The 11,922-nt window shown below is 43.4% G+C and overlaps 1 protein-coding gene across 1 annotated transcript in view; it reads left to right on the top strand.

Annotated features, from left to right (window-relative positions):
* Positions 1-6,562: 6,562 nt before the first annotated feature.
* The window catches only part of LOC123373224, a 101,862-nt gene continuing 96,502 nt past the window's right edge, over positions 6,563-11,922 (top strand). The window contains exon 1 of the mRNA XM_045022092.1: positions 6,563-6,580. The gene's annotated coding sequence lies outside the window, so the exon portion shown is untranslated. The remainder of the gene's footprint in view (positions 6,581-11,922) is intronic.

Raw genomic sequence — 11,922 nt, 5'->3', positions numbered from 1 at the left:
TAAGCTAACATAAAGGAACCATTTTGTAGAGTGTAATACTACAACCAGTAAACTAATGTTTACTTGTAAAAGTGGAATCACTCCTAAAAGCTTATTGATTTGGATGTAAATTTGTTTTGTATTCATTGATTACTCTCACATAGTTATTTATCATTAATATTAGCATTAAATAGTACCTACGTACCCCAATCAGGGATCAGGGCCTCAAGGTACTAAGATGAGTACAGGCTGGGATGGTTTAGTTTAGAGAGGGGATAAATAAGAGGGGAGATGAAAGAGGTATACAAAATAGTAAGAGAATATAAATTAGACTTTCTGTTTACCTTTTCCCATTATATGAGAAGAAGCGAAAGGCAACAATTTTAAAACGCATAATAGGAAATTCTTTTTTTACACAATACATAATTAAATTGTGGAACTCATTGTCATGAGATATTTCTGAGAACAAGAGTTTAATAGGATTCAGAAAAAAAAAGATTAGATATTTACATGAGAAACAAGACCACCCACAGCTATAGTAAACAGGAGAAAAGAGTTAGCATGTATATAAATCGTCATGCTGGTGCAGGTCATAGGCTACCATTAGTTGCTAAGGTTTAGACAGGAACTTTACCAATACACAAATTATTCTATACACATCTCACTGCATGGTTTCTCATGTTTTCTTGTAAAGGTTCTGGTATTGGCTGCTGTCAGAGACAGAATACTGGTCTAGAGGGACAACTGGTCTGACCTAGTCTGGAAGTCACTGTGTTCCTAGATACCTATGCTGTTCCCCCACTCATTAGACATGTCTGCATCACAATTTCATAATAATGTGACTGTCACTCATCTTTTAAACCCATAAAGCTATTCAGTTTTTCACCATATAAACCAAACACCATGTCACCTGAGTGCACAGCTCCAGCTGGCACATGATCCCTAGGCAGCTCTTTGCTAGGGACTAGAGCTCTGGGGGAGCCTGGCAGAGAACCAGGGAGCATTAATCAACTTCCTCACAGCTGGCCTCTGCTGTGGAGGCTGGTGGTATAGAAGCTCCACCTATTGGAGACTCCTCCTGATTGGGGAATCCCCAGCTGGGGAGATGCAGACAGTTTATGCTCTTTTTGCACTTCCTGAGCAGCACAAAGTGAGCAAAGCAGGACTATGTCTTTTCCCTTGTGGCCAGATTCTGGCTTCTCATAGTGAAAATTCTCCTGAGCCAGGATACGTTTACACTGGGTTTTGTCATTACATAACCACTTTTCCCAAACTATTTTCCTTTTTCCTGACAAGTCATCCTATTTGAACAGTAAGCACAACACTGGGTGGTACAGCAAAATATGGTTTACTTAGCTGAACACATTTTCCATTTTATACACAAGACCAGGCTGGCAGGTGCAAAGTGTCCTGAGTAATATCATTTAGCCTGCCCACACCACAATGAATGATTTCCAATGGTTGCATATGAAATAATGCTCATGCAGGGTAGGGAATTTGCAGAGGAGAAGAATAGGCCCTTTTAAGATGGCATGGATCTAGTTATATCTCCCCCAGAAAAAGATTTTGGAAGTGTATGGCACCTGGTGCATGCAAAAAAGTAACAACAGCAGAATTTTTTTTTTCACAATTCTATTTCTGAGGCAGGGAGGAAAAAATGGTTTAGTTTCTAGAAAGGAGTATCTCCATTCATGCACTTGGCACAGATACACACGCACACGACTATTTAGGTGTACTTTGTCATCATTTTGGCATTCAACTTTCTATTATGTTAATTATTCAAAATTAACTCTCTTCCGCTTATTCCTATTACCCCAAAACTCTAGTGACAGCTATCTGCATATCACTCCCTAAAATCCACCAAATAATAAGCCCCATCCCATAATAACTTATCTCTCAAACACACACTCACCACATCTCCATCTCTCATATGTTCAGTGTCCCATGTGACTGAGGATACTCCCCATTTAGTTACAGCCAAATTCAGCCCTGGTGTGAGCACAGCTCTACTAAGCTAGTACAGATACTCCAGGGCATATTTTGTTCCACAATAATTTATCTGCAATTTTCACAGCAGTTATTTTTCTTTGCACCGATAATTGGATGCTGGCTATGTTTTATTTATCTAGTACTAGTTCACATTTCTTTTTCTTCTTTCCTATTAAAGTATGTGACTATAAGCAAAAGTATTGAAAATAATAGAAATTACCAGTCACAATTTCTACAATAAGCTAAATATTTTAGTTGTTTATCATTCAGATTGTATAGAAAACAATCAGTGTCTGAATCGGACATTCAAATCTCCATCAGCTCTTTTGACTTTTAGAACGCTTGTATTTAAATCTCTGCTGTAATAGTCTTTTCTATTCTTGCTGTGAAGACACCCCACTGGGTGGCAGTACAGTGCAGAAAATGGGGAACACCTATTTGGAACACAGAGCCTGGTTATCTGTTGGCATTGCTCTGCCCCGTGCCCAGTGTAAAGTGAGTGCTACCATTCCGGTACGGTAGTGTTTTGTGCTTACTGTGTGCTGCTGAAAATGACTGCTCGGGGTGCAAGACAGTGGGGAATCAGGCCCATCAACTCCATAAAATAACTTAGCTGAACCTAAGAACAAATTAAATAGGAACGTGCGTTTCATTACCACTGCTGTTGGTCAATTAATAATGAATTAATTAGTGCTATTCCAAGACACATTTCTTCACCCACTGTATCAATTAATAACTTTTTTATTCTATTTAGTTAAAAAATCCATTTCCTGAACATAGTTCTCCTTGTCCTGCAGTGATCTGAGACAGAATAGTTACCTTCCTTCATTTATATGGTTATTTTGAAGCTGGGGCTGTCCTGATGCATCTTTCCCTTTTAGATGGGAAATTTACACTGACGAATAAATACAGATTGAGATACCTTTGTTTCTTTTGCTCCCTTCTTCCCTCCCCCCCCCCCCCACTTGCTAGTGGTTAATTTCCTTAGTTCATTCTCATAAAACTCATCATTATCTTTGTTGCCTCATATTCTTTCCATTTTTTCCCCTCTGCTCTCCTCATTCACCTCCTTTTAACTCTCAAATGCCAATGGCAGTTTCACTTCTTTTCTGGATCCCTCAGAGTTACAATTTGCCTTCCAATCTTCTCCAAGGACGTCATGCTGCCCCTTGCTCAGGGTTTTTGGCAAAGCCATGATTAAGCCCTCAGTCTCAGTATATTTTATCGTACATACACACTTTCAAGAGAGAAAGACCACTTTAAACCAGGATTTATTCTCTTCCTACCCCCTCAACCTCCCTCCCCTCCTCACATCCAGGCCTGGGTTTAAAGTTCAATAAAATTAGTATAAGTTTGATTTCCATTTTTTCATTCTGTTATGAAAGACTTGCCACCACATCATGCCATTGGAAGGGAGGAGAGGAAGCTGAAGATGTCTTTCCATAAGGCCAGCCAAAAATAACGAAACCTTGATCCAGATGGCTTAGCTAGCTCTTGACTCTCTGTAAACATGACACCAACACATAGATTGACATATTTTTTTCACTGCCTGAGCCTAAGGGAGATAAGAAAATATGTACAGTTTATTCTAGTGACATTTTATAACAGCTTTCCTCTTCTTGCTGATTTTAGTGCTATAATCTTTCTATAGCAGAGTAGAGTAATATCATAACATTGATGGGAAAACTATTTGCAGAAAACGTGCTCGCACGTTGACTTATGGGAAGTACACATACTTAAAGTTAAAGTACACATTTGAACATCTTGCTGGATCAGGGCTGTGTGACAGTCTGACAATTTCCTGCAATATCTTTAATGAACTTTATTGAATTAAATTAAACTTTATTGAACTAGGTGAATACTTTGGGGTAAAAAATGTAATTGTGGAACTGTATGTATTTCCATGGGAAGGGTAAACAGGACAATGGCTGGGAGTGATTAGGTGTATTCACTCAGGTTGTAACATCTCCAGAGAACCCACCCTCTTGGAAAGGTTTGCATATACTAGTTCAGACTAAATTCTTCAGGGACTGACAGACAAAGAAACAGTTTTTGGATAAATACTCTGGTTTTAAACTCTCTCTTGCCTTCTTCCTGATCCAACAAATGGACAGGAACCATGGTCCATGAAGGGCCCCAATCCTTCAAGTAGTATTGGACGGGACTGGGATTACCAGAATCCATGTTTGGGTTGGGGTTAATTCTAGCATGCAGGTCGTGTTACTGTTTTTAATATATTTTTGTCTGTAATGATTTTTACCTTAAGAATAAAGTAGGCTGGCATAGGAAGTGCTGCATGGTAACTTATAACTGTTGACAGTCATTCTGTTATCAATCTCTGAAGAGAAAGCAAGGAGATGTCCTTGGGTAACCCATCTGTGCTGGGAAAATACACAGTGAAGGCAGGGAACTGTGCAGCCTGGGAATACCTCAGTCAGAAGGGAGAGAGACATGGATCTCTATCCAGAAAAGCAACTGCTAGGGAGCTGGAAGCCAGGAACCTGGTGCCTTTGCTGGACCACTGAGGGGAAATGCAGGTGCAATTGCCCTCTACTGCAGCAAAGACTTAAGATGTTAGCATTACAAAATCATTGGCAGATGGAAAGATGGGAGTGAATGGGATTTGAAATTACTTTTGTTTGCTTCGGGTTAAAGATTCCCCCGCAACAATGATCGCCTTAGAAAAAGAGTCCTTTTAAAAAATCCACCTAGATCATGCTGCTAGGGGTGGATTTTGTTTTGTTAATTTGTACAGAAAATTCTGTCTTGCTTTGCCCTTCCCTGGCCTCTGTCTGATTGAGGATTGGGATTGGGAACTTGACACTAGTATATTTTTCTATTTTAACAATAAGTATTGTTATTGAGACATACATCAGTAGTTCTAGTTAGCTCTTGCCTAATATGTGCATTTTCCTCTTCTCAGAATCTGCTGCTGTATGATAGAAGTGAAAGGTTGGTAGGAATAACTGAAGACTACCAACAGTCAACCCAGGACTTTTCAGCCATCTGTGTCTATATAACCCTTCATAAATATCACTTCTTTAGGGCTTTGAGCAAAGGCCTTATGTGATATCTTGATAATGAGGTGACAACTGCCAAAAGCAAAAACAGCAATTTGAAAGAAAGAAGAAAACAGACACAAATAGGGTTAACTCTATGTTCATCTACTCTGTTCACTGAGTAGTGTAAGTGCAAAATTCTGCCACGATGTCTTAAATTTAGGAAAGTTGTTTTAGTGCACAGTAATTATGTTTATTATCTACTCTACTGGTCTCCACATTTGCAAAACCCTCACTCATGTGAGAAATCCTTATTCATATCACTAGCCCTATTGACTTCACAAGCCATCTTCATATAATTTTGCTTTACAATAAACCTGTTTTTACTTGGATTTTTTATGTTTCAAAGTTGAATCCTTAGGTGTCTCTCAATGAAAAAGAGACTTTGGGGCTGTTAACAGTTGAGCCCTGCTGAGCTAGATAAAGTAACATTTATTTTGACATATGAGCATACAACAGTAGTTATTGATAGAGAAACCAATCTGGATAAAATAAAAACAAGACCTAACCCTTGTGCCAGTCCTTGAGCCTAATCTGAAACAATTGTTTTGTTAATTTTTGTTCAATGCTGCACCTCGAGATTTCAAAGTGACCACAAATGTTGAAATCGGGTTTCTTTCCCCAGACTTCACCAGCGCAGTATTTAGACTGAGTTGTGCCTTGGTTTCCAAAATGTGGGTCTAATTGGGTGTAATTTCACTTTTCAAGCATCAAGGGACAATATAGGTTTCAACTCTGAATACATTGCATTGGTTTAAGCCTCTGTATCTTATTGTATGGATGGTTGTGCCCAAGGGTGTTTTGGGACCATGTACCAAAACATGAGTACTGAGTAACAGGCAACAAATCATACTACCTTAGCTCACTGTAAATTACACATTTTGTTTGGCAAGAGAGGAAGTGGGAGGAGCCTAACAAAAAGAAAAAAACCAGAACGCCACCTTTATTTCTTCATGTCCATTAAGCAAAACATTTCCTACTCATAAATCTATTGTTTGCTGTTACATTCAAAATGTGTCCCTGAAGAATTTGTGCAGTTGATATTTGAAAGATGGTATCTTCTACTTATCAGGCAACTTTGCAAACACACACTTATGTGTGCACAGACTTTTTGGGGAGACTTCCACTTGTTCAAATGGGATTTTCATGTGTAGCTTCCATCCCCTATATATACAAGGTGTGTGTGAATATATGTTGAGGAATATTCTGTATCTGTTCCCCAAACTATTTCAGTCCAAAGTCTTCTACGTACCTTACAGAAAAGGGTAAGGTTCACCAGCAGAGCAAAATATTGGCTTCTCTGCAGCCTAGGAAATAAATCACTTTCAAATAAATTTTTTTGGACAGTGTCACAAAGGCTAGCCCTCTGAGGGCTCAAACACCCAGCCTTCCTGTGACAGGCTCTGCTAAGGAACATGTGCAATCCCAGATTCACCTGTGGATAGTAAATAGCTAAGTGGCTCTGTGTTAGTTAATGAACACCTGGACCTTATAATGGGTAATGATAGCTCAGGCAGGGGGCCTGCAACCCAGGGAGGAAGCTTACCTGAGAGGTGGGTAGGAAGCCACTCCCAGTTTTGCTCTTTGGAAAACAGAGGATCCTGGAGAGAGGAACTACCCCCAGAACCCAGAGAGACTGAAGGTTTCCAGGCAGGTAGGGCAAGAGATACTTTGAGTTAGCAGAGCTGTCCAGACAGAGAGAGATTCTCTCCTTCAACAGGGGAAGAGACTGCAGAGCTCCAGGCAGTGGAGAAGCCTGGGAATTCACTGCAGAATAGCATAAGAAGATTTGTTTACATATCATACTGGATGATTGATTAAATAAACTAGATCCTGGGAGGGGTATTTTTCACTTTATACAACCTCACTGAATGTATTGAATGCCCACTAAGGCAGTGGTTCTAAAACTTTTGAATTGGTGACCACTCTCATATAGCAAGCCTCTGCGTGTGACCCTCTGCTGCCCCCCCCCCCCAGTTAAAAACACCTCTTTATATATTTAAAACCATTATAAATGCTGAAGGCAAAGCAGGGTTTGGGATGGAGGCTGACAGCTTGTGACCTCCCCTCCCCTCCCCTCCATGTACTAACCTTGTGACCCCCCCTTAGGTGTCCCCACCTCCAGTTTGAGAACCCCTGCACTAAGGGAACCTGAGGCAGCAATTTAACTGTGGTTTCACACTGAGTTACAGGGGGTGAGTGCTCACTCTGACAGACACAAATTGATGTGGTGGAATTCTTGGCACCACTGAAGTCAATTGGAGTTTTGCCATTGACTTTGATGAGGCCAGGATTTCATCCCATATGTTTCTGTTTACATGCAGTTCACACTTTGCTGAAATCCAGTTCCATTATACAATTTAATTCCAGTAGAATACGAATATGCTTGCAACAGTGACTTTGAAACATTGCACAGAAGGAATGACTCACCATGACTGTTTTTTTTATTTACAGTACTAATTGTATGTTTTCTAAACCATGACAGGAAGTGCCCCCTCTGCATCACAAGGAGCCAACATCAGCTTGTTAGAGGCAATGTCTATAGTTCCACGCCCAAATTCATAATAGCAGCACTGTAATGAGTACTAATTGCTATGACAATTCAGACACAAGCACTTAGATTACTCAGGTTAGCAAGCACAGACTTGAAAATGAAAACAGAGCTGTAGCTACTCACAACTAAATATCAACACTTTAAACAGGGTGTGTATAAACTGTAAAAATGAGCATAGTGTTCTCAAACACTTAGGAGCATGGCCAGATTAACCTTTTTGTGGGCTCCCATGGGTGCAATGGAGGAGGGGGGCGATCTCCAGAGCAAGGGGCTGGCCAGGGGCCCCACTCCACCCAGCCTGGGGGAGGGCACTATTTACAAACAGGCAGTCACCAGACACACAATCGCCCACCTGGGCCTGTGCTGCCATCATGCCCTTTCCCCTCAGGGGTGGGCCCAGGCCGCACCACACATCCCTCCCCCACCCACCACCAAAACTCACCCCTGATTCCCTATGGACAGAGCCCCCCTGGACCTGCTATGCCCAGTGCCCCCCCCCAACCCTGTCACAAATGCACAGTGCCCTGCACACCACCACCCCTACCCAGTGCCCCTCTGCCCACAGCCCCACCACACCTGCCCAGCGCCCCACTCCCTGGTGCCCCAACACAGACATATCTTACCTGCCCCATCACAGCCCAGCACCACCCCCAGGCCCTCCAGAGACCCACTCCCTCATGCCCTGCCTCCCGGCCGCACTCACTGGCCCTCTGGGAGGCAACTGTGTCTGCCAGGCTAAGCCACCAGTGCAGTCAGGGCTGGTCCCAGGGCAGGGAATCACTCCAGCCCCTTGGAAGTGGTGCGATCAGCCAGGCTCCCTCAGGGCCCACTTGCCTGGAAGGGCCCAGCCAAGCCTCCCACCCCGCACAACTGGCTGAGAGTTGCCAGGCTTCTGCACCAGTCCCAGGCAGCTCAGTCCAGGGAGACAGGTGGTGGGAAGCAGAGACTGCCAGGAGCCGGAGGTGCACTGGGGTCCGGCCAGGAGGCAGAGAGAAGTGGGTGGTGGCAGGGGGTGGAGAGGAGCCCTCGGCTGGCCGGCAGGCTGGCTGAGAGGAGCAAGTGGTGAGTGAGCAGGGGGAGCCAGCAGGCTGGCGGGGTCTCAGGGCACAGTGCAAAGAGAGCAGGCCCGGGCCCCCTTCTGAGCATGGGCCTCGCTCCATGGCGCCAGTGGTGCCATTGTAAACCCGGCATTGCTTAGGACCAGTAGGTTATTGCTGACCATTGTGTGGGTGCCAAGTGGGAGAGAGGGCACTTCTTCCTCCTGCTCCCCCAAACAATGTCAGGGTCCTTACATGTGGGGGGATTGTATGGACTCTCCCTCCTACCATAGGCACCAACTTCTGCTGGCACCAGTGGATGCCCCACCCTGACTCCACCCCTGCCCTGCCCCCATTCCAACCTCTTCCCCAAATCCCCACCCCAGCCCCGCCTTTTCCTGGCCTCCTTCCCTGAGTGTGCCACATTCTCCCTCCTCCCCCATCCCTCCCACAGCTTGTTACGCTGTGAAACAGCTGTTTCACGGTGGGAAGCATTGGGAGGAGTAGCGGGGATGCTGCATTCAGGAAAGGAGGCAGAGGAGGGGAGATGCGGGGGAGGGAGTGCTGCCGGTGGGTGTGGAGCACCCAACAATTTTTCCCTGTGATTGCTCCAGCCCCAGAGCACCCACGGAGTCAGTGCCTATGCCTCCTACCATTGGCAGGGAGGGACACAAAGGAAGTGGGGATGGGAAAGGTGTGTTGTCTTTTCTCTTTCTTTACACTGGCCTGTGGAGCTGGCTGGTGCACTCATCCTGCCTCCCAGAGCACTCTGGAAAGGCTTGTTCCTCCTGAGGCACTGTCCGCAGAGTTCTCTCTGGGACATTGTGGCTTTGCACTACTGTCAGCAGCAGCTGATCTTCTGTGAGGTCAGCAATCATTGCCCTCAATACCTGGCTCGGTCTGATCCCCTTACGCAAGAGAACCCGGAATGGATTCATGGCTAGATTTTGTTCACAAAAAGGGCTTAGTTAGGACAAACTAGGAGCTCTATATTTTGCATGTTGGGAAAACTCTGGAGTATCATTGCTTCATTTATCATCTTTCCTTAACACTTTTTCTGCCTGCTATTCTAGTCCTGACATTTTTAAGAGATTGGGCCAGAGCTCAGCTACAGTCTTGGCGTACTTAGTACAGCTAAGAGAGGGATTCAAAGGTGCCTGTTACATGCCCATGGTCATGCTGTACTTTAACATATGACAAAAGGCTCTTAGGAACTGGGGACTAGAGATGGGCAAAATAACTGTAAAGCTTTTTAGATTAATCTTATTTCCAAAGTTGCACAAATATTGCCCAAATGGAAGCAAATATTTGAAGTGTTGTGTTTTTTCACCAAAAAATGCATATAAAAATGTTTTGCTACTGGGGACACTGAAGGCGTGCGTGTGCACGTACACACACACATGCCCACTACATTTTGCATTTATTTTCTTCACATTTGAGTTTCACATTGGTCAGCTGAGATTGGTCACAGGGTATCAGTTCTGGTTTCCAGATTGGCTGATCCTACTCCATGTGACCTGGAGGGCTAGGAGAAGCAATTTGGACTAATTGTCAGTCAGAGTAGCAGCAACAAGGAGTTACCTTTAGATTGCTGCTTCCTGTAGTTAAGAAAGGAAGGCTGCCTACACCTCCTGTCAGACATCCAATGTATTAGATAGGTAACCCACCATCACCAGATGTGAGAACAGTATGCCCTCCAAAGATTTTGGAAGACTCAAGCAGGCCAGTCTTCCCTCTACAAAATATAACATCAGATGGGTTTGAAGGGTCATTGTCCTAGTCACACAAAGGGCTGCAGAACTTGATGGGTTCTTCAGTAGGTTTTGGGTTATTATTCAGTCTCTGAACCATTTGAAGTTACCCATGACTAAGTTTATATGGAGGTTAGTTATGTTCAGGCTGATCTGTAGTTGATTTTACACATAGTTTAGCTATAGCATTGCTAGTCTGTTTGAATTTTACCTTTAGCTATGGTGATACTCGTTTACATTGTACTTTAATTTTATAGATGTAGTTTGACCCTGTTAGTGCTGGGATTTGCATTGTTTTTATATTAGTTCCCTTGCAGTCACAATGTCCAGGTGGTGATGCTTTGTGGACAGAATCAGTAAAGCTATGATTATATAGTGGTGAGATATTAATGGAAACCAGACTGGCAACCAAAAAGGGGCCATGATTCTGTCTTAAACTGCTACCTGTGGATTTTCTCAGGTCCAGAATTGGGGTTCTCTAAAGCAGGTGAAAGCCACCTTTGTCCCCACCTCCAATGCCACAATGAGTGCAGCTTGACCAGACTGGAGGATCCAGTCTTAGTAGTTTATTCCTCCATTGTTTTTGGAAGGCCCCAAATTCCTTATCTTTCTGGTATCTCAGTAGGGCCTTTCAGGCTTGGTCCCGAAGCTAAAAATGAAAAAAAAACCCAGCATCATGCCCTCCCCCCACCACTGTATTTATGGAAGGGAAAGCTCTGACTTCCAGAGGCTATTACCTAAATGACTTCTAGCAGTCCGAAAAGCTCCTTTGTTGCGGCACAGTGTCTCACTGAGGCCAGTTTCATCAAATGTTTTCATACTGACAAATATCTAAAGTAGTGTCAAATCTTTCCTGCACAGCCAGTTGTGCTAAGCCACTGGTAGACTTGAGGGCCTCTAGGTGGAAAGCGGGACCCGCACTGAGTGTGCACGTTGGGGATGGTGATGAGAGACGCTATCAAGCCCACCAATTAAAACTTTGGATTTATTATTTAGAGTGTAAAGCCCACATCCTCAAAGATATTTAGGTGTCTACCTCCCATTGATTTGTCTGTGTTAGACATGTAAATACCTTTGTGGATCTACGGCTATATATTTCTTATGTTTGTAAAGTGCCTAAGGCAATGGCCCTAAGCACTACTGCAATACAAATAATAATAATAAATAAAATATTTCACCACTGCAGAGTTATACCAATGTAAAACTGGTTTAACACTGAACCATCAGGCCATTCATGGGGTTTGTGTTCAGCTTTGTGAGTTACATACAGTAGTACCTCAGAGTTATGAACACCTCGGGAATGGCAGTTGTTCGTAACTCTGAACAAAACATAATGGTTGTTCTTTCAAAAGTTTACAACTGAACATTGACTTAATACAGCTTCAAAACTTTACTGTGCAGATGACAAATGCTGCTTTCCCTTTTTTTTAGTAGTTTACATTTAACACAGTACTGTACTCTTTTTTGTGTTTGTTCATTTTTTGTCTCTGCTGCTGCCTGATTGCATATGTCTGGTTCCAAATGAGCTGTGTGGTTGACTAGTCAGCTCGTAA

Source organism: Mauremys mutica, chromosome 6 (assembly GCF_020497125.1).
Source record: "Mauremys mutica isolate MM-2020 ecotype Southern chromosome 6, ASM2049712v1, whole genome shotgun sequence".
NCBI lineage: Eukaryota > Metazoa > Chordata > Testudines > Geoemydidae > Mauremys > Mauremys mutica.
Note: the sequence above shows the minus strand (reverse complement) of the source record. Positions and strands in the feature narration are given on the sequence as shown.